This window comes from Lissotriton helveticus, chromosome 2_2 (assembly GCF_964261635.1).
Source record: "Lissotriton helveticus chromosome 2_2, aLisHel1.1, whole genome shotgun sequence".
NCBI lineage: Eukaryota > Metazoa > Chordata > Amphibia > Caudata > Salamandridae > Lissotriton > Lissotriton helveticus.
In genome coordinates this window covers 78,140,517-78,163,056 of record NC_136060.1, presented here as the reverse complement: position 1 = coordinate 78,163,056, position 22,540 = coordinate 78,140,517, and the positions used below count along the sequence as shown (strand labels likewise).

Below are 22,540 nucleotides of genomic sequence, written 5' to 3'. Positions count from 1 at the left end.
GGTTGGGGGTGCGGGGAGTGCTCCATCCTGCTCAGCTTTGGGACCGGGGACCTGGTGGGAGTTGTAGTGCTGGCTGCCTGTGCACATGTCCCCATGGTAATGTTGCTAGCTACCTTTGGGGTGTATCAGAGGAAGTGGATACTGGATCTGTGAGACATGTTTTCGGGAGAGTGTGGTACACATGCATGCCTTTGGGCCTACGAGTTGTCGCTTTGTAGTTGTGCAAGACAATACATAGCAGTGTAATTGTAGACATTTGTTGTTACTTACCAGCTTCCTCTCCCCCCAGGCATTTCTGCGAGGCTCTCTGGATGCAGTGTGGCAAGCACCTTCTCCTCCCACTCGGTGAATGTTCGTGGTAGAATGGGAGGGCCACCGCCAGTCATCTGAGCCAGCTTAATGTTCTTCTTTCTCTCTTTCACCTTGCTCTTGAGGTCATTCCACAGCTTTCTGATCTCCTTCTTGGAGCGGGGGAGGGTCCCTACCACATTGACTTTGTTGACTATGCCTTCCCACATTTGATTTTTTCTGGCTTGTGGTGTCTGTTGGACCAGGCTTCCAAACAAATGTAATTCTATTCTGATTACCTCGTTTACCATCACTGACAACTCATTGGTAGTACATTTGGGCATTTTCTTCTGTGACATGGTGCTCAAATGTGTGAAAAGTGCAGTTGTGAAGGAGACGATGCGTGTGGTGTGTGTGTTGTGCTTGTGAGATGTGTGGTGATTTTTGTCTCCTTTCTGCTGTGGGGTTGGTTCCTTCAGTTGTGGAGTTGTGCAAAGGATTCTGGTCAGGGAAGTGGCTGGTTTTATACTCAGCTATGTGGGTGGGTCAAAATGGAGAATTCCTATCAGGTGTTTTGTTTGGGTTGACCTGGGATTTGTATTTTTTAATTGCCATGGGGATGTGTTATTGCAGTGTGTTTGGTGTTTTGTCAGACAGAGCCAGGTTGATCGCCACACTTGGTAGCCTTGTGGTGTGTTTTTTGTCGACCGCCATTACTGTTCTGGATCAACTGCAGCGGTGGGATTACAACAGCTTTTCCACTGGCTCTTCCATTCATCTATGGTTGCGATTGCGGTGGTTGGAAACAGCAGATCGGTCCGCTGTCACCGCAATGGTATTTTAATTTGATGTGTGGTCATTCCACGTGCGGTGGCTTTGGGTATTTCCGCAGCAAATCTGACTGCTGCGGATGGATTTTCACATGGTCCGCACCTCCCAGCGGTCTTTTGGGGAATCCGTCCGGCGCGCTTGGATTTTTCTTATGGTTCATTCCAATATGACTGCCGCTTTTCCCGCGGTACATGCAGGCGGTTAATTTCTGCTACCACGGCGTTCGGAATGGTTTTCCGACCGCCATCCTAATCGACCCCTTGGTCTTAAAAGTCATTATACTCCATTTTCTGTTCAAATCATTTTAAGTCTCTGTCCTTTGAAGATGAAACTAAGAACAACGTGATGTTAAACAGACAATAAACTACTCAGCTAATTTTTTATCGATTCTTCTGGATAAGGACGTGTTTGCTAAAAAGAGACACTCCTGGTCAGTCAATAACTCCTTCAATAAATTAGTACCACAATCGCATCTCACAGCTCCTTTAAAAAAAAATTTAAGAAATAGATTTACGCTGTTACAATTTGGGAGATACCTCTCTAAGGATGGAATCCCAATATGGGAATCAAATTGGCCACAAACAGTTGTCGGTTAAGTGGTTTTTATAATGAATATCTTACGCATATTGTAACCACTTGTCTGCAACTGTTAGAAGAGAGGAAATCTTTATTAAAGTCTATCTTCAATGAATTAGGGGTGAGAACATGTCGTCAAGCTATCATAACTTGCCTCTCTGGGAACTCATGTCGTCTGACCGCACAGTTTGTAAAGTTCATCCTTGTTGCAGAAAAAAAGTTAGTCTCAGAGTGAGACACTTGATTTTAGATGTTTGCTCAGACAATTAATGATTGTTTGCATAGGATAATTCTGATAATTAAAAAAAAATGACAAACTAAAAAATTATAAAGAATTATTTTATTGGGTATCACAAAAATGTGAAACGGAAAATGGAATTCCATACATTGTTCTTGAAGTTTTATGAACGGCTTTGAAACAGAAGTTTTATAAGATTTTATTAGCTAGCAGTAATTGGGTAAATTCAAATATTGAACCAATGACTTGCTTATTGTGGGCCTGTTTCAAATAGGGAGAATTTCTCTTCTTTTTTTTGCTGCCAGACCTAAGAAATTGCACAAGTGCACTTTAATTATTGCTGCTAGAAGTAAGCCAATGCATAAATGCACTTTTGCAATTGCTGCTAGATGTAAAACATTGCACATGCACTTTAATAATTGATGTTAGATGTAAAACATTGTACAGGTACGTTTTAACTTTTGTATTTTAATTATGATATTTTAAATTTGGATTTTAAAGTAGGGGTTAGTGTAGGTGGGTAGCTGTCGTCTAAAGATGCGTCACTAGATTGATTGGACTGATTATAATCAAGTGGATTGTAACTATTGCTGCTAGATACTAATGAGATACTACACGAGTTAAATATTGTACTTTAATCATGGCATGAATTAAAAAAAAAATTGGGAGGGCTGTAGGTTGTTTTATCGAGATCTTTTTCTATTACAAATTTTAAGTGATGTTTTATGTAATCAGCATGAAATCATGAATCAAAATATAACGTATCCTGAAATTATTTTTAATCTAATGCATTATACATGTCATGAAATGTAAATATTAGCTGGTACAAATTGGTATATATATATATTTTTTAAACTTTTTATTAATCAACATCAGCTTATCAAGTACATTACAGAGGAAGCAATAAGGCAGGCCACATGGGGACAATAGGTAAAATCAATCAGTACAAAATATCACTTGGAAGGTGTAGGGTGAAGGGGGGGTCTTCACTGTTGAAGGAGAGGGCCGGCTGACATATGCCCTCACTATAGGAAAGCCACAAGGCCCATACAAGGGCCCAATTCTTAGGGCAGCCTCGGGCCACATATACCGTCTTTTCTCGAACATTGACCAATCCAGATCTTTCTTCCAGTCACCCACCTCAGGAGGTTGAGACGCTACCCACCACTGTGCAATATTTCTCTTAGCGAGCATAAGCCCCAAAGTGACCCATTGCGTTAAGCAATCATTCAGCTCTCAAATATTCAATAGACATCTACGAGCTTCTAGGCTGAGTTGCGTGGATAACACTGTGCTAATGATGTCATGTACTTTGCACCAGTAGGGTTGAATATTGCACATTCCCAAATTATATGCATAAAAGTAACCACCTGGCCACATTCCCCGCCTACTGTCCCCCCGTCCATTCTCCACAACCATACCAGCTGGCGTCCTGTTACATAAATCCTATGGAGTACTTTAAGTTAGACTAGTCTGAGGCGCGCTGGAGTTGCCACAACTCTAGGCGAGGAAACAGCCTCCTGCCATTCCTCATCGTCCATCTCGATTCCTTCTCTGGACCATTTCTCTTGAAGCGACTGAAGAGGGTCTGGCATATTGTTTATCAACTTTTTATATATCAATGAGATAGTGTTATCTGGGATGTGACCGTCTAAGACTCTGTCCTCCAATGGGGAAGATTCGGGAAGGGTGGTACCACGCTGTAGATGGGAACGCAGAGCGTGTCTGATCTGTATGTAACGGAAGAGTTCAGAGTCAGCTAACTCGAATTGTTGTAGCAGTGTGGTGAATGACTAAACATCTGTTTTGTCCCACAGATCACCTATATGTGAGAGACCTATAAGGTCCCATTTGTCAAACCCTTTGCTTTTCCTCAGGCTACCCAGCTGTTCTGAGTCCCATAACGGGGTCGCAAGAGTGAGCCTGCGATTCTATCCAAGGCATTTAGCGACCGTGTGCCAAACATGGACTGAGTGTTTGGTGGGGCCTGTGAGATTAAAGCGTTGTGGTTTGGAATAAAGGGCTCTATTATAGTTCCCACCTGAAAGGAGCCATCTATCCATGTTATAGCCTGGATCTTCGGGACGCATGTAGGTGCCATGATTGATGGCAGCTAGATGGGCCGCCCAATAATACCTTTTGATATCAGGGAGGCTAATGCCCCCGTCATATCAATTCAAGGTGAGCTTACTAAGGGCGATACGTGGCTTTCCACTCCACAGCAAGTCCTGCTGAAGGCCTTCTACCTCCCTGAAGTAGGACGCTGGGACCGGGTCTCAGGAATTCTGCAGGGCATATAAAAACCGAGGCAAATACATCATTTTAAAAAGTGCCGCTTTTCCCAGTAGGGAAAGCGGGAGTAACTTCCAGTTGTTTATGTCCTTACGCAGCCTGATCAAAGGGGAGAGTAGGTTCTGGGAGTAACAGAGTGATGAATCCAGGGAGAGGAAAATCCCCAGGTACTTGAAGCCCTCTGTACGAATTTGTATTCGGCATCACTTCGGTGGGATAGGCGGCTCTCCAGCCAAAACGAACCACAGAGATTTACTCCAATTAATAGAGTATCCAGAGAACCTACTGAAAATAACAAGAATATCCAGGACAACAATCAGGGACTGCCTCGGAGAAGTCAGATAGAGTAGGATATCATCTGCGTAGAGCGAGATGCGGTCCTCCCACTCTGGGGACCAGCGCATGCCCCGAATCATCCTGTCTCTGCGTGTCCAGGCCGCCAGTGGCTCCAAAGCAAGGGCAAACAGGAGGGGGACTGCGGACATCCTTGCCGGGTCTCCCAACCCAGCTCAAAGGTGGCAATTATTTTGTTATTACCTACTACTGCATATAGCCGTCCTTGCGCAGCTCTTCTCAAGGGCCTTGCCTGGTCAGTCGCCAATGCTCTATATTCCTGCTGTCGGAGCTTTAAATAGTGGAGTTTATCGGGTGTGACCTCCGAGTCCAGGTCAGTTTCTAATTGGCTAATCTTCGCCTCAATGGCCACTATCTCTCTGTGGTGATCTTTCTTCTTGCCCGAGATTAGGGATAGGGCTTGACCCCGAATCACCGTCTTGAAGGCTTCCCATAGCGCCTGCGGGGAGTCCACTGATCCCTCATTGTCAATACAGTAATTATCTATTGCTGTGAGGAGTGCTTTGCGATTTTTGGGATCTCTGAAATACCACGGGTTGATGGGGGCCACCCGTCCCACCTGTTTATAATCAAGAACCACGTGAAGCCAAACTGGCAAATGGTAGGATATACCCCATGCCAGATGTTTAGTCTCATGGATGTGAGCAATCTGAGATGCGGGGACCAAAAAATAATCTATACGTGAGAGGCTCCCGTGTGCCCCGGAATGAAAGGTGTATTTATTTATTTATTTAAAAAGTTTTATATAGCTCGAACTTGATCCCGAAGGATATCAGAGCGCTTTACAATACTTTTTATAACAACAGTTGAACCGCATTGTAACAGTTAGGAACATAATTCAAAACAAAAAGTGAGCATCAATTGCAAAAGTTCTTTATGGTAAATATTAATGTAAATTACTAAGAGAAGGTATCCTGACCCCATCCATTCCCTGTGCAGACTGACCGTTCCCAATGCAGCCTGTCTATTCCCATTGTGTCCTAGAGAAACATGGTCTATCCATTCCCTGTGTAGACTGTCCATTCCCAGTGCAGACTGCCCATTATGTCCTAGAGAAGCATGGACTTTCCATTCCCTGTGCAGACTGTCCATTGGCTGAGCGGACTGTCCATTCCCAGTGAAGCCTGTCCACTCTCTGTGCACTGTCAATTATGTCCTAGAGAAGCATGGTCTGTCATTCCCAGTGCAGCCTGTCCATTAAGTCCTAGAGAAGCATGGACTGTCCATTCCCTGTGCAGACTGTCCATTGGCTGTGCAGACTGTCCATTCCCTGTGTAGAATGTCTTTGTAAAAGTAATTCCACTAGTGCACATTATGGCGCCAGAAAAAAAAATGGACCTTTCACCGAATCCATGTAGTAAAATGCTAAGTATTCTCTGGATTTGTGTAGAGCTCAGGGAGCCCTTTGCTTAACGTGTGTCAACCAGGAAATATTTGAAACACGAACCAGAGGGAGACAATCAGATGTTACTACTCTGGTAAAGTAGGCTTCCGGATTTCTACAAACTCTTAGCCACAGCAGTAGGTGGGTTGCAGTTTAATATGTCCTCCATAAAACCTAAGCCAACCTCTGCATGGCAGAAGATGGTGGACGAGGACTGCGGTAGAGCCAGAAGTCTATGTATAAACTTATTTTCAACCTTTTGTATACGGTTGGCATCAATATATCTCCACTCTCTAGCTCCATACGTACAGACAGAGGCACTTGCTCTCAAAGATGTGGACAACCTTAATCACTGGCTTGTACTGCAGTCTTTTAGCAAAACCAAAGATTGATCCAAGTGGCCTTTGAAATTGGAGAGCTCACATCCAAAATGTCAAATTAAATCAAAGCAATCCCTTATGGGAAGATAATGAGGGCAAGATGCAACTGTAGCAATGAACAGGATAAACAAATATGTTAACAGGATATGGAGGCAAGATTTTTACGGAGAATTTATGATATTCGAGTGAACAGGAAACTAGAAATAAGACTGGGACAGTTAACAGGGAAAGTAGGCTAAATGAGAACAAACGTGATAAGGAGAAGTAAAAGAAAGTTTGATTGGTTACTAACAGTTGAATATCACAGATAATTTAAGCCAGAGTTATATTCCGAGAGAGACTGTGATAAAGATGGCGCCCACGAGGTTTATATAGTCAGTGGGATAGGAGTTAACCTTACATAAATAAGTACATATGGCGTTGAGGTACAATACAATGTACGAGGCAAGTCATATTTGGCACTGCGTCGAGAACATGAGGTGCACATGGTTCTATGACTTCGTAGTAGGGGACATAGTAGGGTAATGAGATTTAGACATGGCGACTAGACATAAAACAAGAATCCGTCTTCTATGTTGGGGATCAAGGTGCCATGTCCGGTCCATTTTTGAGCTTCACGACATGCCATTAAAGATTGCAACCACGCTGGACACCTGGTTCTACTTAGTACTACTATAGCGCGCTCTGGAGATGGTGAGCTTCTGCAGCACTGGGGGGCTGAGAGTTGACAACTGGACAGCAATTATAATTAGGTGCAAGGTGCTGACACGGTGTTATAATTTGTGATGTACATACGGCCCCTTTGGACACGTGATTACATTACCACAAGGCTCAAATGTGGTTTAGCTTTGGTGAGTAAAAAACAGTGGAGAATGTGGAATGAGAGGTGGCATGTATATAGAGTGATAAATGTACTCAATTTGGAATTAATTTTGTTGAGACATTGTTGCAAGTTCTACGAATTCACTCGTTTGGATGTGCCTTTATTCTATTCACAGAATTGCGGATAACTAACAGATAACATACAGGTATTGTCAACACATGGTGCCTTTTTAGACAGCTGGTGACATGTTGGTATTTTGTGATGTGAATACGGTGTATTGATTTGGACATCAGTCTCATTATAGCTGCAATATGTCGATCATTATAGCTGTTCTTTACATGGTGTAGCATCGCCAGCGAATTTACAGCCTGATTCATCATTCTCCCGTTTTGCGAGCCCCTAATAGCGATTCATAACGAATCGCTATTAAGGACTTGCAAAACGGGATTCATGTAGGAATTGCAATAAATATTGCGATTCCTACATGTTCCTTATTTGCGATTAGCAATTAGCTAATCGCAAATAAGGATGCGATTTCAAGGGTGCAGGGGTGTCCAAAGGACACCCTGTAGCACCCCTGAAATGTAATCTACATTGGTGTTGCGCGCACACACATGTCCAAAGGACATGTGTGTGTGTAACATGCAACTTAGAAAAATGCATTTAAATGCATTTTTCTAAGTTTTTGCTATTTACCGAGAGGTCTGAACTGGACTATGCATGGGACACCTTGTGTGTCCCAGGCAGTGTCTCATTTCATTCAGCCCTCCCTGCTCCAATACACTATGGCCTATCTGGGGTGGTGCTAGCACCTCCCAAGACAGGAAACCTATTGTCCAAGCCTCCCTCGCTGGAAGGACTCCCAGCAGCAGGAGGTCAGACTTGGGTCTGTGGCAGCAGCATCCATTTTGTGATGCTGAGGCTCTGGTTAACTTTAACCGGGATTAGTGGGAACAATATGTCTTCTCCCTCTAGAAGGGTGGAATGCTACCCCCGTCGCCAAAACTGGCGAGGGGGTAGTATTCCAAAGCGTATGACACCTTACACGCCATGTTTTGATAAAGTCAAACCAAAGTTAGCATTCAACCACGAGGATTATAATGCACTTAAGAGTATATGGTATGGCTATATCCTAGAACAGCTATAAGGACATGGTTCCGAAAGCTGCAGACAGGCTCAGCTCATGCTAGAGCCTCATCTCACGTAAAACCAAGCACTCTGCCTTCAGGATTGTTAAGGCCTGCCATAGGAGTGACTTATAGGTGTATATGTGTCTAGATATAAGGTTAGATATAGGAATACTATACGTAAGCAAGAGGTGATTACACAACCTTGCCCTAGCTGAGTGATCAGCCAGTTGTGTCAGTTTGGATGGCCAGCCAGGGGTGGCAAAAGATATGCTGCAGCCCCTGGTAGGCCTTGGATGCACCTATGCCCTGGGTACCTATGGTACACTATACACGGGCTCATAAGGTGACCCAATATCCAATTGGAGATGTACCTAGAGTACATGGAGTCCATTTTACAGTGAGAGCAGATAGCCTGGGGCCCTGATTAGCAGGATCCCAGGCCAACTAAGTCGAAAACCAGCTAAACACAAGGCAAAAAATCTGAGGTAACCATAGTCAGGTATCAACCTTCCTACACAACCCCCCCCCCCCCCCAACAAAAGGAGATAAGGCTATCCTTGACCAGGTAAGCCTATATTGCCTAAGTGGCCATATAAGGAAGCACCTGCACTAGCATGGTTAACCCCTGTCTCATTGTCCACTAAGCAATCCCTCACCCTAGGGGTATCAGAGGGTCTCCACCATAGGGAATCTCTACCTGGGATGTGTTTTGGCAAAGTAAAAGGCTGGTGTTGAGATGGAGTACTGAAGTGAGGCTCCACTAATGTAGGGCTCAGCTTCCTCCAATCACTATCCACCATGTGTGCCTTTCTTTCCATGACTGAGTTGCACTGTGCGCTCAGGGTCAACCTCTGGCTGTCTACAGCTCGAGGCTGGGTCCCTTTTGCTGGCTTACTGGAGGGACAGGTCAGGTTTGGGGCCTTTGGGTCCCAGGTTTGGCTGTGCCCAACAAGTCCATCTGGGGAGGTTCCTAACTAAGAGTAAGGGAGTTCCCTCAGGAGTCTGCTGATGGGGGTGTTCTTGTGGACAGGGGGGCCTTTGGGGTCCACTGGCCTCCCTGACCTCTACAGCCCTGGGCTGACTGAGGCAGGGTAGAGAGGGGCAGGTTACCTGCTCCAGACTGGGTCCCACCTTGGAAGGGTCCACTGACATCAGAGGCTCTGTCAGGCCAGGCCTGGCTACCTCTGGGGCAGTTTCTTCACAAGGGGTAGGGTCAGTTCTCTAAGGAGGCTGACTCTCACCTAATGTCTGGTGGAAGGGAGACTTTTCTTCCTCCCCAGTACTCTCTGTCTGAGTGAAGTGATCCATAGTTTCAGGCTTCACAACACTAAAATCTGTTTGAGTTTGGGCTGTGACCATCACAGCCCTACCAACCTTTTCAGGAAGGAACTCTGTTTGTGTGTGGGCTGTGACCATCACAGCCCTGCCAACCATTTCAGGGAAGTCTGCCTGAGCTTGGGCTGTGACCATCACAGCCCTTCCAACCTCGTTAGGAAAGAATTTTGCTTGAGCTGGGGCTGTAGCCATCACAGCCCCACTAACCTTTTCTGGAAGGCCTACCATTTTGGAATGGGTTTCTTGTTCTACCCCAGCCCAGGCTGAGATCTCTAGATCATTGCCCAGTAGACAATCTACAGGCAAGTTCGTAGACACTGCCAATCTCTTTGGGCCAGTGACACATCCCCAGCTGAGATTTACTACTGCCATGGGATGATCTTTCTGCACTCCATCAATGTTGGTCACCTGATAGGTGAACCCAGGTAAAAGTTGTCCTGAGGGGACTAGACTGTCAGTCACCATAGTGATGCTAGCCCCTGTGTCTCTGTAGGCTTCAACTTTCTGGCTATTGATGTGGGGCTCTTGTCTGTACTTGCCAAAAGTGTTGGGACAAGCAGAGAAGTTGGCAAACCCCATGCCATTTTCACAGACAAGAGTAGCTGCTGCAGGGGACCTGGTTAGGCCAGAGTCCACAGTTCCCAAAGTAAACCCAGCCAAATTCATATAAAAACCGAGGCAAATACATCATTTTAAAAAGTGCCGCTTTTCCCAGTAGGGAAAGCGGGAGTAACTTCCAGTTGTTTATGTCCTTACGCAGCCTGATCAAAGGGGAGAGTAGGTTCTGGGAGTAACAGAGTGATGAATCCAGGGAGAGGAAAATCCCCAGGTACTTGAAGCCCTCTGTACGAATTTGTATTCGGCATCACTTCGGTGGGATAGGCGGCTCTCCAGCCAAAACGAACCACAGAGATTTACTCCAATTAATAGAGTATCCAGAGAACCTACTGAAAATAACAAGAATATCCAGGACAACAATCAGGGACTGCCTCGGAGAAGTCAGATAGAGTAGGATATCATCTGCGTAGAGCGAGATGCGGTCCTCCCACTCTGGGGACCAGCGCATGCCCCGAATCATCCTGTCTCTGCGTGTCCAGGCCGCCAGTGGCTCCAAAGCAAGGGCAAACAGGAGGGGGACTGCGGACATCCTTGCCGGGTCTCCCAACCCAGCTCAAAGGTGGCAATTATTTTGTTATTACCTACTACTGCATATAGCCGTCCTTGCGCAGCTCTTCTCAAGGGCCTTGCCTGGTCAGTCGCCAATGCTCTATATTCCTGCTGTCGGAGCTTTAAATAGTGGAGTTTATCGGGTGTGACCTCCGAGTCCAGGTCAGTTTCTAATTGGCTAATCTTCGCCTCAATGGCCACTATCTCTCTGTGGTGATCTTTCTTCTTGCCCGAGATTAGGGATAGGGCTTGACCCCGAATCACCGTCTTGAAGGCTTCCCATAGCGCCTGCGGGGAGTCCACTGATCCCTCATTGTCAATACAGTAATTATCTATTGCTGTGAGGAGTGCTTTGCGATTTTTGGGATCTCTGAAATACCACGGGTTGATGGGGGCCACCCGTCCCACCTGTTTATAATCAAGAACCACGTGAAGCCAAACTGGCAAATGGTAGGATATACCCCATGCCAGATGTTTAGTCTCATGGATGTGAGCAATCTGAGATGCGGGGACCAAAAAATAATCTATACGTGAGAGGCTCCCGTGTGCCCCGGAATGAAAGGTGTATTTATTTATTTATTTAAAAAGTTTTATATAGCTCGAACTTGATCCCGAAGGATATCAGAGCGCTTTACAATACTTTTTATAACAACAGTTGAACCGCATTGTAACAGTTAGGAACATAATTCAAAACAAAAAGTGAGCATCAATTGCAAAAGTTCTTTATGGTAAATATTAATGTAAATTACTAAGAGAAGGTATCCTGACCCCATCCATTCCCTGTGCAGACTGACCGTTCCCAATGCAGCCTGTCTATTCCCATTGTGTCCTAGAGAAACATGGTCTATCCATTCCCTGTGTAGACTGTCCATTCCCAGTGCAGACTGCCCATTATGTCCTAGAGAAGCATGGACTTTCCATTCCCTGTGCAGACTGTCCATTGGCTGAGCGGACTGTCCATTCCCAGTGAAGCCTGTCCACTCTCTGTGCACTGTCAATTATGTCCTAGAGAAGCATGGTCTGTCATTCCCAGTGCAGCCTGTCCATTAAGTCCTAGAGAAGCATGGACTGTCCATTCCCTGTGCAGACTGTCCATTGGCTGTGCAGACTGTCCATTCCCTGTGTAGAATGTCTTTGTAAAAGTAATTCCACTAGTGCACATTATGGCGCCAGAAAAAAAAATGGACCTTTCACCGAATCCATGTAGTAAAATGCTAAGTATTCTCTGGATTTGTGTAGAGCTCAGGGAGCCCTTTGCTTAACGTGTGTCAACCAGGAAATATTTGAAACACGAACCAGAGGGAGACAATCAGATGTTACTACTCTGGTAAAGTAGGCTTCCGGATTTCTACAAACTCTTAGCCACAGCAGTAGGTGGGTTGCAGTTTAATATGTCCTCCATAAAACCTAAGCCAACCTCTGCATGGCAGAAGATGGTGGACGAGGACTGCGGTAGAGCCAGAAGTCTATGTATAAACTTATTTTCAACCTTTTGTATACGGTTGGCATCAATATATCTCCACCCTCTAGCTCCATACGTACAGACAGAGGCACTTGCTCTCAAAGATGTGGACAACCTTAATCACTGGCTTGTACTGCAGTCTTTTAGCAAAACCAAAGATTGATCCAAGTGGCCTTTGAAATTGGAGAGCTCACATCCAAAATGTCAAATTAAATCAAAGCAATCCCTTATGGGAAGATAATGAGGGCAAGATGCAACTGTAGCAATGAACAGGATAAACAAATATGTTAACAGGATATGGAGGCAAGATTTTTACGGAGAATTTATGATATTCGAGTGAACAGGAAACTAGAAATAAGACTGGGACAGTTAACAGGGAAAGTAGGCTAAATGAGAACAAACGTGATAAGGAGAAGTAAAAGAAAGTTTGATTGGTTACTAACAGTTGAATATCACAGATAATTTAAGCCAGAGTTATATTCCGAGAGAGACTGTGATAAAGATGGCGCCCACGAGGTTTATATAGTCAGTGGGATAGGAGTTAACCTTACATAAATAAGTACATATGGCGTTGAGGTACAATACAATGTACGAGGCAAGTCATATTTGGCACTGCGTCGAGAACATGAGGTGCACATGGTTCTATGACTTCGTAGTAGGGGACATAGTAGGGTAATGAGATTTAGACATGGCGACTAGACATAAAACAAGAATCCGTCTTCTATGTTGGGGATCAAGGTGCCATGTCCGGTCCATTTTTGAGCTTCACGACATGCCATTAAAGATTGCAACCACGCTGGACACCTGGTTCTACTTAGTACTACTATAGCGCGCTCTGGAGATGGTGAGCTTCTGCAGCACTGGGGGGCTGAGAGTTGACAACTGGACAGCAATTATAATTAGGTGCAAGGTGCTGACACGGTGTTATAATTTGTGATGTACATACGGCCCCTTTGGACACGTGATTACATTACCACAAGGCTCAAATGTGGTTTAGCTTTGGTGAGTAAAAAACAGTGGAGAATGTGGAATGAGAGGTGGCATGTATATAGAGTGATAAATGTACTCAATTTGGAATTAATTTTGTTGAGACATTGTTGCAAGTTCTACGAATTCACTCGTTTGGATGTGCCTTTATTCTATTCACAGAATTGGCGGATAACTAACAGATAACATACAGGTATTGTCAACACATGGTGCCTTTTTAGACAGCTGGTGACATGTTGGTATTTTGTGATGTGAATACGGTGTATTGATTTGGATATCAGTCTCATTATAGCTGCAATATGTCGATCATTATAGCTGTTCTTTACATGGTGTAGCATCGCCAGCGAATTTACAGCCTGATTCATCATTCTCCCGTTTTGCGAGCCCCTAATAGCGATTCATAACGAATCGCTATTAAGGACTTGCAAAACGGGATTCATGTAGGGATTGCAATAAATATTGCGATTCCTACATGTTCCTTATTTGCGATTAGCAATTAGCTAATCGCAAATAAGGATGCGATTTCAAGGGTGCAGGGGTGTCCAAAGGACACCCTGTAGCACCCCTGAAATGTAATCTACATTGGTGTTGCGCGCACACACATGTCCAAAGGACATGTGTGTGTGTAACATGCAACTTAGAAAAATGCATTTAAATGCATTTTTCTAAGTTTTTGCTATTTACCGAGAGGTCTGAACTGGACTATGCATGGGACACCTTGTGTGTCCCAGGCAGTGTCTCATTTCATTCAGCCCTCCCTGCTCCAATACACTATGGCCTATCTGGGGTGGTGCTAGCACCTCCCAAGACAGGAAACCTATTGTCCAAGCCTCCCTCGCTGGAAGGACTCCCAGCAGCAGGAGGTCAGACTTGGGTCTGTGGCAGCAGCATCCATTTTGTGATGCTGAGGCTCTGGTTAACTTTAACCGGGATTAGTGGGAACAATATGTCTTCTCCCTCTAGAAGGGTGGAATGCTACCCCCGTCGCCAAAACTGGCGAGGGGGTAGTATTCCAAAGCGTATGACACCTTACACGCCATGTTTTGATAAAGTCAAACCAAAGTTAGCATTCAACCACGAGGATTATAATGCACTTAAGAGTATATGGTATGGCTATATCCTAGAACAGCTATAAGGACATGGTTCCGAAAGCTGCAGACAGGCTCAGCTCATGCTAGAGCCTCATCTCACGTAAAACCAAGCACTCTGCCTTCAGGATTGTTAAGGCCTGCCATAGGAGTGACTTACAGGTGTATATGTGTCTAGATATAAGGTTAGATATAGGAATACTATACGTAAGCAAGAGGTGATTACACAACCTTGCCCCAGCTGAGTGATCAGCCAGTTGTGTCAGTTTGGATGGCCAGCCAGGGGTGGCAAAAGATATGCTGCAGCCCCTGGTAGGCCTTGGATGCACCTATGCCCTGGGTACCTATGGTACACTATACACGGGCTCATAAGGTGACCCAATATCCAATTGGAGATGTACCTAGAGTACATGGAGTCCATTTTACAGTGAGAGCAGATAGCCTGGGGCCCTGATTAGCAGGATCCCAGGCCAACTAAGTCGAAAACCAGCTAAACACAAGGCAAAAAATCTGAGGTAACCATAGTCAGGTATCAACCTTCCTACACAACCCCCCCCCCCCCAAACAAAAGGAGATAAGGCTATCCTTGACCAGGTAAGCCTATATTGCCTAAGTGGCCATATAAGGAAGCACCTGCACTAGCATGGTTAACCCCTGTCTCATTGTCCACTAAGCAATCCCTCACCCTAGGGGTATCAGAGGGTCTCCACCATAGGGAATCTCTACCTGGGATGTGTTTTGGCAAAGTAAAAGGCTGGTGTTGAGATGGAGTACTGAAGTGAGGCTCCACTAATGTAGGGCTCAGCTTCCTCCAATCACTATCCACCATGTGTGCCTTTCTTTCCATGACTGAGTTGCACTGTGCGCTCAGGGTCAACCTCTGGCTGTCTACAGCTCGAGGCTGGGTCCCTTTTGCTGGCTTACTGGAGGGACAGGTCAGGTTTGGGGCCTTTGGGTCCCAGGTTTGGCTGTGCCCAACAAGTCCATCTGGGGAGGTTCCTAACTAAGAGTAAGGGAGTTCCCTCAGGAGTCTGCTGATGGGGGTGTTCTTGTGGACAGGGGGGCCTTTGGGGTCCACTGGCCTCCCTGACCTCTACAGCCCTGGGCTGACTGAGGCAGGGTAGAGAGGGGCAGGTTACCTGCTCCAGACTGGGTCCCACCTTGGAAGGGTCCACTGACATCAGAGGCTCTGTCAGGCCAGGCCTGGCTACCTCTGGGGCAGTTTCTTCACAAGGGGTAGGGTCAGTTCTCTAAGGAGGCTGACTCTCACCTAATGTCTGGTGGAAGGGAGACTTTTCTTCCTCCCCAGTACTCTCTGTCTGAGTGAAGTGATCCATAGTTTCAGGCTTCACAACACTAAAATCTGTTTGAGTTTGGGCTGTGACCATCACAGCCCTACCAACCTTTTCAGGAAGGAACTCTGTTTGTGTGTGGGCTGTGACCATCACAGCCCTGCCAACCATTTCAGGGAAGTCTGCCTGAGCTTGGGCTGTGACCATCACAGCCCTTCCAACCTCGTTAGGAAAGAATTTTGCTTGAGCTGGGGCTGTAGCCATCACAGCCCCACTAACCTTTTCTGGAAGGCCTACCATTTTGGAATGGGTTTCTTGTTCTACCCCAGCCCAGGCTGAGATCTCTAGATCATTGCCCAGTAGACAATCTACAGGCAAGTTCGTAGACACTGCCAATCTCTTTGGGCCAGTGACACATCCCCAGCTGAGATTTACTACTGCCATGGGATGATCTTTCTGCACTCCATCAATGTTGGTCACCTGATAGGTGAACCCAGGTAAAAGTTGTCCTGAGGGGACTAGACTGTCAGTCACCATAGTGATGCTAGCCCCTGTGTCTCTGTAGGCTTCAACTTTCTGGCTATTGATGTGGGGCTCTTGTCTGTACTTGCCAAAAGTGTTGGGACAAGCAGAGAAGTTGGCAAACCCCATGCCATTTTCACAGACAAGAGTAGCTGCTGCAGGGGACCTGGTTAGGCCAGAGTCCACAGTTCCCAAAGTAAACCCAGCCAAATTCTTGAGGGAACTCCCACCACCTGGGGGATTACTACTAGTAGTAACAGGAGGTCTGGGAGTATTACTTGGGGGGAATGTTTTCCTTATTGTTGGCCCTTGGGCAACTGCTGTCAGTTTCCCAGTGGCCAGGCTGTTTACAGACATGGAAATAAGGTTTCTTAGGGTTAGAGGAAGTGTTTTGGGACCCACCCCCACCATTGGACTTTTGGGGCCCTGTGAAGGACTTGTCTTTTGATTTATGCCCACCTTTCTCTTGAGGCTTGGTAGAATCCTTCTTCTGGCTACCACCCTGATTTTTAGGCCTAATCCTGGTTCTCACCCATTAGTCTGCCCTCTTACCCAATTCTTGTGAAGAGGTCAGATCTGAGTCCATCAGGTGCTGGTGTAGAAGTTGGTTTTAACAATTACTAAGGATCTGCTCCTTCATAATCAAATTATACAATCCTGTAAAGTCCTGTACTTTGCTGCCCAATAACCAGCCCTCCAGAGCCTTAGTTGCACAATCTACAAAATCAGTCCAGTCCTGAGTCTGTGTCTTCTGGGTATCCCTGAACAACAACCTATATTGCTCAGTGGTTAAGCCAAACCCATCAATTAGAGCACTCTTAAGGGCTGAGTAGTTTTTAGCATCCTCATCACTAACTGTGAGGAGCTTATCTCTACCTTTTTCTGAAAAGGAGAGCCACAAGATTGCTGCCCACTGACTTTGGGGTACTTGCTGTACGTACTCTGCTAGCCCTCTTCAAAGCGGTTATCCATTTGTGGATGTCATCCCCATCCTTGTAGGGGGGCACATTCTTACTTAGGTTTCTATGATCATAGGACCTATCTTTATCCTTAGGGATATTGCTGCCACCAGTGGAATCTAATCAACTTAACTTTTGCTCCCTTGCTAAAGCAAGTTTTAATTGGGCTAGGGCAAGTTCTTCCCTCTCTATTCTGATTTGGACTTCCCTCATCCTAGCCTGGTGTTCTCTCCTCTGAGGGGAAGTCATTCCCCTCTGAGAACCTCTAGAGGCATTGGAGTGGAGAGATTCACCTGAGTGAGATCTTTCCCTCCTATACCTCTGGTTAAGTCTACTGATAGGTCTGTATGGGGCTTGCCCCTCTCCAGCCCCATGTCGGCTTAGGTTAACCTGGCTGAGTCTCCTAACTTCAACCTGGCCCTGGCTGCCTACCTCATCCTCAGAATCTTCCTCCTCTACTACCTCATCTTCATCTATGACAGTAGGGTCAAGGACATCATCTTCTGTGGAGGGCAGGCTTTCTGCATTCCCTGTAGGACCTGTGCTAGAGGCCTTGATAACCTCAGATTCTTCTAAGAGTTCTATCAGGTGCTGAAGGGTAGGGTTGGAACCCTGTTTCAACTTCCTTGTGGTACACAAGTGTCTCCTCTCTCTGAAGTTGAGTATGTCAAACTTGGAGGGTGCCCTTGGAGGGTCACCTCCCACAGGTAGAGGTACACTAGGTTCACCTGTGGCTGACATTGTCTAGTGAGGTGTGGTGTGTGCACCTACCTACACTAAGTGTTTCCTACTAAACCTCTCTAGGAGTTGTAGTCAGGGTGTGCTAGGCCCTTTGGTCTACAATAACTAAGTTCAGTAGATCTTAAATATTCTAAGTCTTATTATATATACCTATGGTACCTAATGTGATCTTTCAAATGATATCTCAAAGATTACAATTGGTAAAACAACAGCAAGCTCAAATCCCAACCGCTGCACACCATAAGGGTTGTTTGGACAGATACAAGGTGCCTACTAGAATAGTGGACATCACATATCAGGCCAAATTCTCACATGAATGATTGAGACTTAACAACTGATTAGAAAGCCTAGGTTAGGCTAAATTCTCAGTCGGAGTTAATGTGGGAAGATGTGCTTCTAATAATGGAGATATTTTTAGTATATCAGATATATATAAGTATGTTTTTTCTTTCTGCTATCCTTCAAGAAGTGTGGTGGTTTGCTGAATACAGCATAGTGTTACTTTCAAACTTCATTTGAGGGTTTGTAATGCTCTGGTATCCTCTATCCTCTATTTCTCCTGTTAGCTAGTGCTTTAGAAATGTATTAGGTAAGGGCATAAGCACAGATTCTCTTTCAGAATTCTCACGTGTTGTGGTTTAATTGTATGTCAGTTAGGGAAAGGTCCTGGGGCCTTGTGTACTTAGGATGTTGTGCCAAAGTTTATGTTCAAGAAACTACTTCTAAACTTCCTGGATTTGAGTCTATTTCAACACTACAAAATTGGCGACGAGGATGGGATAACCTCTTTGAGGCTTACTGGACTTTAAGGTACTATTTTCTTTTGTGTTTCCCAAGGGACCAAGAACCACCAGTGTTTTCCCTCCTACATGGACAGCAGCTGTAAGGCTTTCTATCCCATGGATTTATTACTAGTGTGCTTTCCTCTGCATGTTTTTTTTTTTTAGCTGTTTTTGTGGGCATTAGCTTTATTAATGAAGTACGCGCTGCCCCAGCAGGTGTCAAGTCTTCACAGTATCGTGGCAGTGCACATGGCTTAACTGTACTGTTATTGCCGAATATTTGGAATATACTTGGAGCCGGCAAGATTTTATTGGCACAAGCATATATTTCAGTTCAGTTGTGTCAGTGGGGATTGCTGGATCTCTCTTAATGTGGAAGGTGCCCTGTTATTTTGAGGTCTCGCCTACACAGCGCGCATGCGCTGTATAGTAGGAGACCTTTAAAAATTGATTCTGTTTTTGAGGCAAAAACGTGCACGCATTGCATTGCTTTGAATGGCAACACATGCACGTTTGGCGATTCCCTTGCGGGAGCGAGCTCTGAAACCATCTGTTTGTAATTAACGGATGGTTCCTGCTCGCTACCGCAAGGGAAACAGGCGTAGGCCCCCTCCTCTCTCCCTTCCCCCTGCTGCCTCCTCCTCTCCTTGTTTTACTTTCAGCGCGAGGCGTGCAAGCTTGTTTTTTTTACTTCTAGGGCAAACTCTGTGGCGTTTCCAAGCACCCCCCTTCTTAATCTTTGATATTAAAGATCACATTCTTCACAATCCATCAACGAGGGCTGCAGCACCCGATTTATTACCCCCCGAAGAGTCTGAGATTGATACAATTCTATACAGTGTGACGCCATTGTTTTGGGATAGTTATTAGCTCATTCGGCGCATGAACGCATGATCACTCACCTTGAATTAGTTCCGGGCCTCCGGAGAACACCAGCTCGATCTTGCAGTGGTCTGGGAAGCGGCCATCGGGAAGGGCAACGAGACTTGTCATGAATGTATTAATGTGTCAGAAAGCTAGCACAAATCTGGATTTTACAAACAGATGCGACCCCAGCTCACCGCCTCTCTCTGAAGTTTCAACAAAGTGCCATTGAGAACAAGCAAGTTCGCAGTCCACCAATAAAGGGGCCCTGCAAGCAAGGGCTTGAATGGACCGGGCCTTGTTGCTTCTGATTAGAGTCCACAAACATTCGAGCACCGGCCCTCATGTGCAGCACATTCTGGGGGTCCCAGCCTCACCCTTTTGTCTGCCATTAAAGGCTATGTCCCATCCCTGCACACAAGATGTTCCAACAAGCCCCAGGGCATGAAGTGATAAAAAATAAAGATAAGCTCTAAACCACACTTTAATTCCACAGTCACCTTCACATGTAGAGGTGAAGGGATTCAGGGCACGTGAAGGCACGTGCGGCCCTCGTGAGGCTGCAGCGGGGGAGTCAGCTGCGCGCTGGGGTGTGACAGGTACCGACGCGCCGCAGGCCTCAGCTCGCCTCCTCCAAGGCCAGAATGCTTTAGCACATCTTCCATTGTCCTTGAACAGCCACGGTACAAAGGGCTTTGAAGTACACTTCAACAACCTCCAGCTAAATCAGTTTTGGATGTTTTCCAAACAACGTTTTTTCCTCTAGCAACATGTGTGTAGAAACACTGCCAAAGTCAGGGGCGTTCAGATTAAACACGTAGCCCCTCTTACTTTTAGTAAGGCTCATGTTAATTTAAAATTGTTATCTTATTAGATTATAGTTAAAAATAAAGCACAGAATGATGAACAGATTCGGGACCTTATTACATCAATATGGTCGACGTACAAAGCTGCAAGCAACAGGAAGGACCAACGAGGAACAGGTGGGAGCCAAGCCGCCAGCAAACAACCCCCTGACTCCATAGAGCTTGCGCTCATCTGGTGGGACCCGGCGGGAGTGGAGGTCTCCCAGTCCAAGGACCATAAAACAGGGAGCAGTGCGGTCATAGTGCTGCGGTGGTAGACGCCCAGCACAGGGAGGAGTGTGACACTGCAGTGGCGGACCCGCCTGGGCAGGGTGCAGGTTGTGGAATCAGCGCAACCTCCTACTCACCGCTCTGCCTGTGTATTCAGAGAGTCCCGCTCAGTACAAGGGACAGTAGACGGCTTACAGGCAGCCAATGGGGCTCTCTGACTGCAAAATTTGCTGCAACCATAGAACCAGGAGTGAACCTAGAGCCAAAGCCTAGTCGCGGCATCATTCACCCTTTCGCCCATTTCCACCGGCACGTGCATACCATCATACAAGCGCACGTGACATCCATGAGGCGGTAACTGCCAAAGAAAGGCAAGTGAAGTAGAGTGGCCCTGCAAGGACACACCGGGGTGGGGGGCGGGCACTACAGGGTCCTAAAGCCACGGGGGCAGGGGCTGGGTACTTTGCACTTGGCAGTGAGACCCAGAATTTAAGATCAAGACTGAGAATCAGGGGCCTGGCTTCAAAAGTTGTGTTGGCCAACCCTTGTGATCAAGCCTGCCCGGACCAGAAGCAGCCATGATCTATCGCAACCATTCCCTCCTGGGCGGCCCTTAAACACCATGCCGAGATCCTTGTGACCCAGGCCCCCCGGGAGAGCTATTGCGTGTTTGTCCTTGATCTCTCGCCCTCCCGCCAGCCGCACCACCGCGGCCGGGTCCCCTGCATTAACCAGAATTCCTTTAAGGAAGTTATTAAGCTGCAGCAAGACTGCAGTAGCAGAGGTAACACTGGGGAAAGTTACACACACAATCCTCTTTGACAGTGAAGAGTCCTTGGAATCAGCAAAGAGCCGCACAAAGTTACCCTTTGGCCCTCTAGCCCCTCTGGCCTCCCCAGCCTCAATGAGTCTCAGCACCCAGTATTTTCAAGTTTCACCGGACACAATCACAGCAGGCACTAAAAGCATTGAAACTTTTAACCGCAGTCTAACACCCCAGCACTGGGCTTAATGCATCTGAAAGATGCAGGACTCGTTCATGCCCGAGGCTGAGTGTGGACACCATGCTTCCAGGTGCATCAACCAACAGTTCAAACCAGCACTTGTCACAAGTCTGTGCAGGAACCGACAAGTCAGAAGGCATCAGATGCAAATAAGGGTCAATAACCCAGTTCTAGCAGCATAAAGTGTATAGGAATGATGTTATCACAGAAACCAGCGTAAGCCATTGATCTGAAAGGAAAGATAAGTGCCACATAGTAACAGTTGCCAAAATTCATACCTTTCAATTTGACACCCCTCCGAACATTTGTTGAGAGATATAAACATCAACCAAAGACAGAAAGGCAAAACTCAACCACAAATTAGTCAACCTCCCAAAACCTTTTCTCCATAACATCGAATCATAAATAGAAACAAGCATTGGCATAGCCAATAGGTCTCGCCTTTGGGTCCTTGTAAGTAAGAAAAAAAATGAAGTGTAAGACTTCACATTTACATTTACTGCATCCTAAATACGAAGTAAATGTAAACGTGAAGTCTTATACTTCCGTTTTTTTTTTTACTTACAAGGTCCCAAAGGCGAGACCTATTGGCTATGCCTATGCTTGTTTTCTTTCTATTGCTAAACATCATGAGCATAGCTCTAAAAGTTGAGGATTACGTATAGCCAGTGCAGCCACCACAGCAGTTTTTCAACAGCTTGGTTCTACCTCCCTGGTGCTGTTATCAGTACTGAAGATTTCTTTTCAGCCCGTTTCAATGAAGAGCCCTGGATGTCTAGTAGAGCGGAATGCTCCCTGTGCTCATGGCATTTCGAGCGCTGAATGCCATGTGCATTTTTGAAAGCTGAGGAATTTTGTCTTTGTTTCCCTTGTGCTGCACTGTGACACTTCAAAGAAGCTTAAAGCACGACATGGGGTACTCAATTGGAGAATGATCCCATTCTTAATCAGGTTCTACATTTTGT

General features: G+C 45.9%; 1 long non-coding RNA gene across 1 annotated transcript in view; it reads left to right on the top strand.

Moving 5' to 3' along the window:
• Positions 1 to 22,540, top strand: part of LOC144821736 (uncharacterized) — a 118,732-nt gene that overhangs the window by 29,377 nt on the left and 66,815 nt on the right. Inside the window, exon 2 of the long non-coding RNA XR_013608411.1 lies at positions 13,410 to 13,440. This is a non-coding gene — a long non-coding RNA (uncharacterized LOC144821736). The remainder of the gene's footprint in view (positions 1 to 13,409; positions 13,441 to 22,540) is intronic.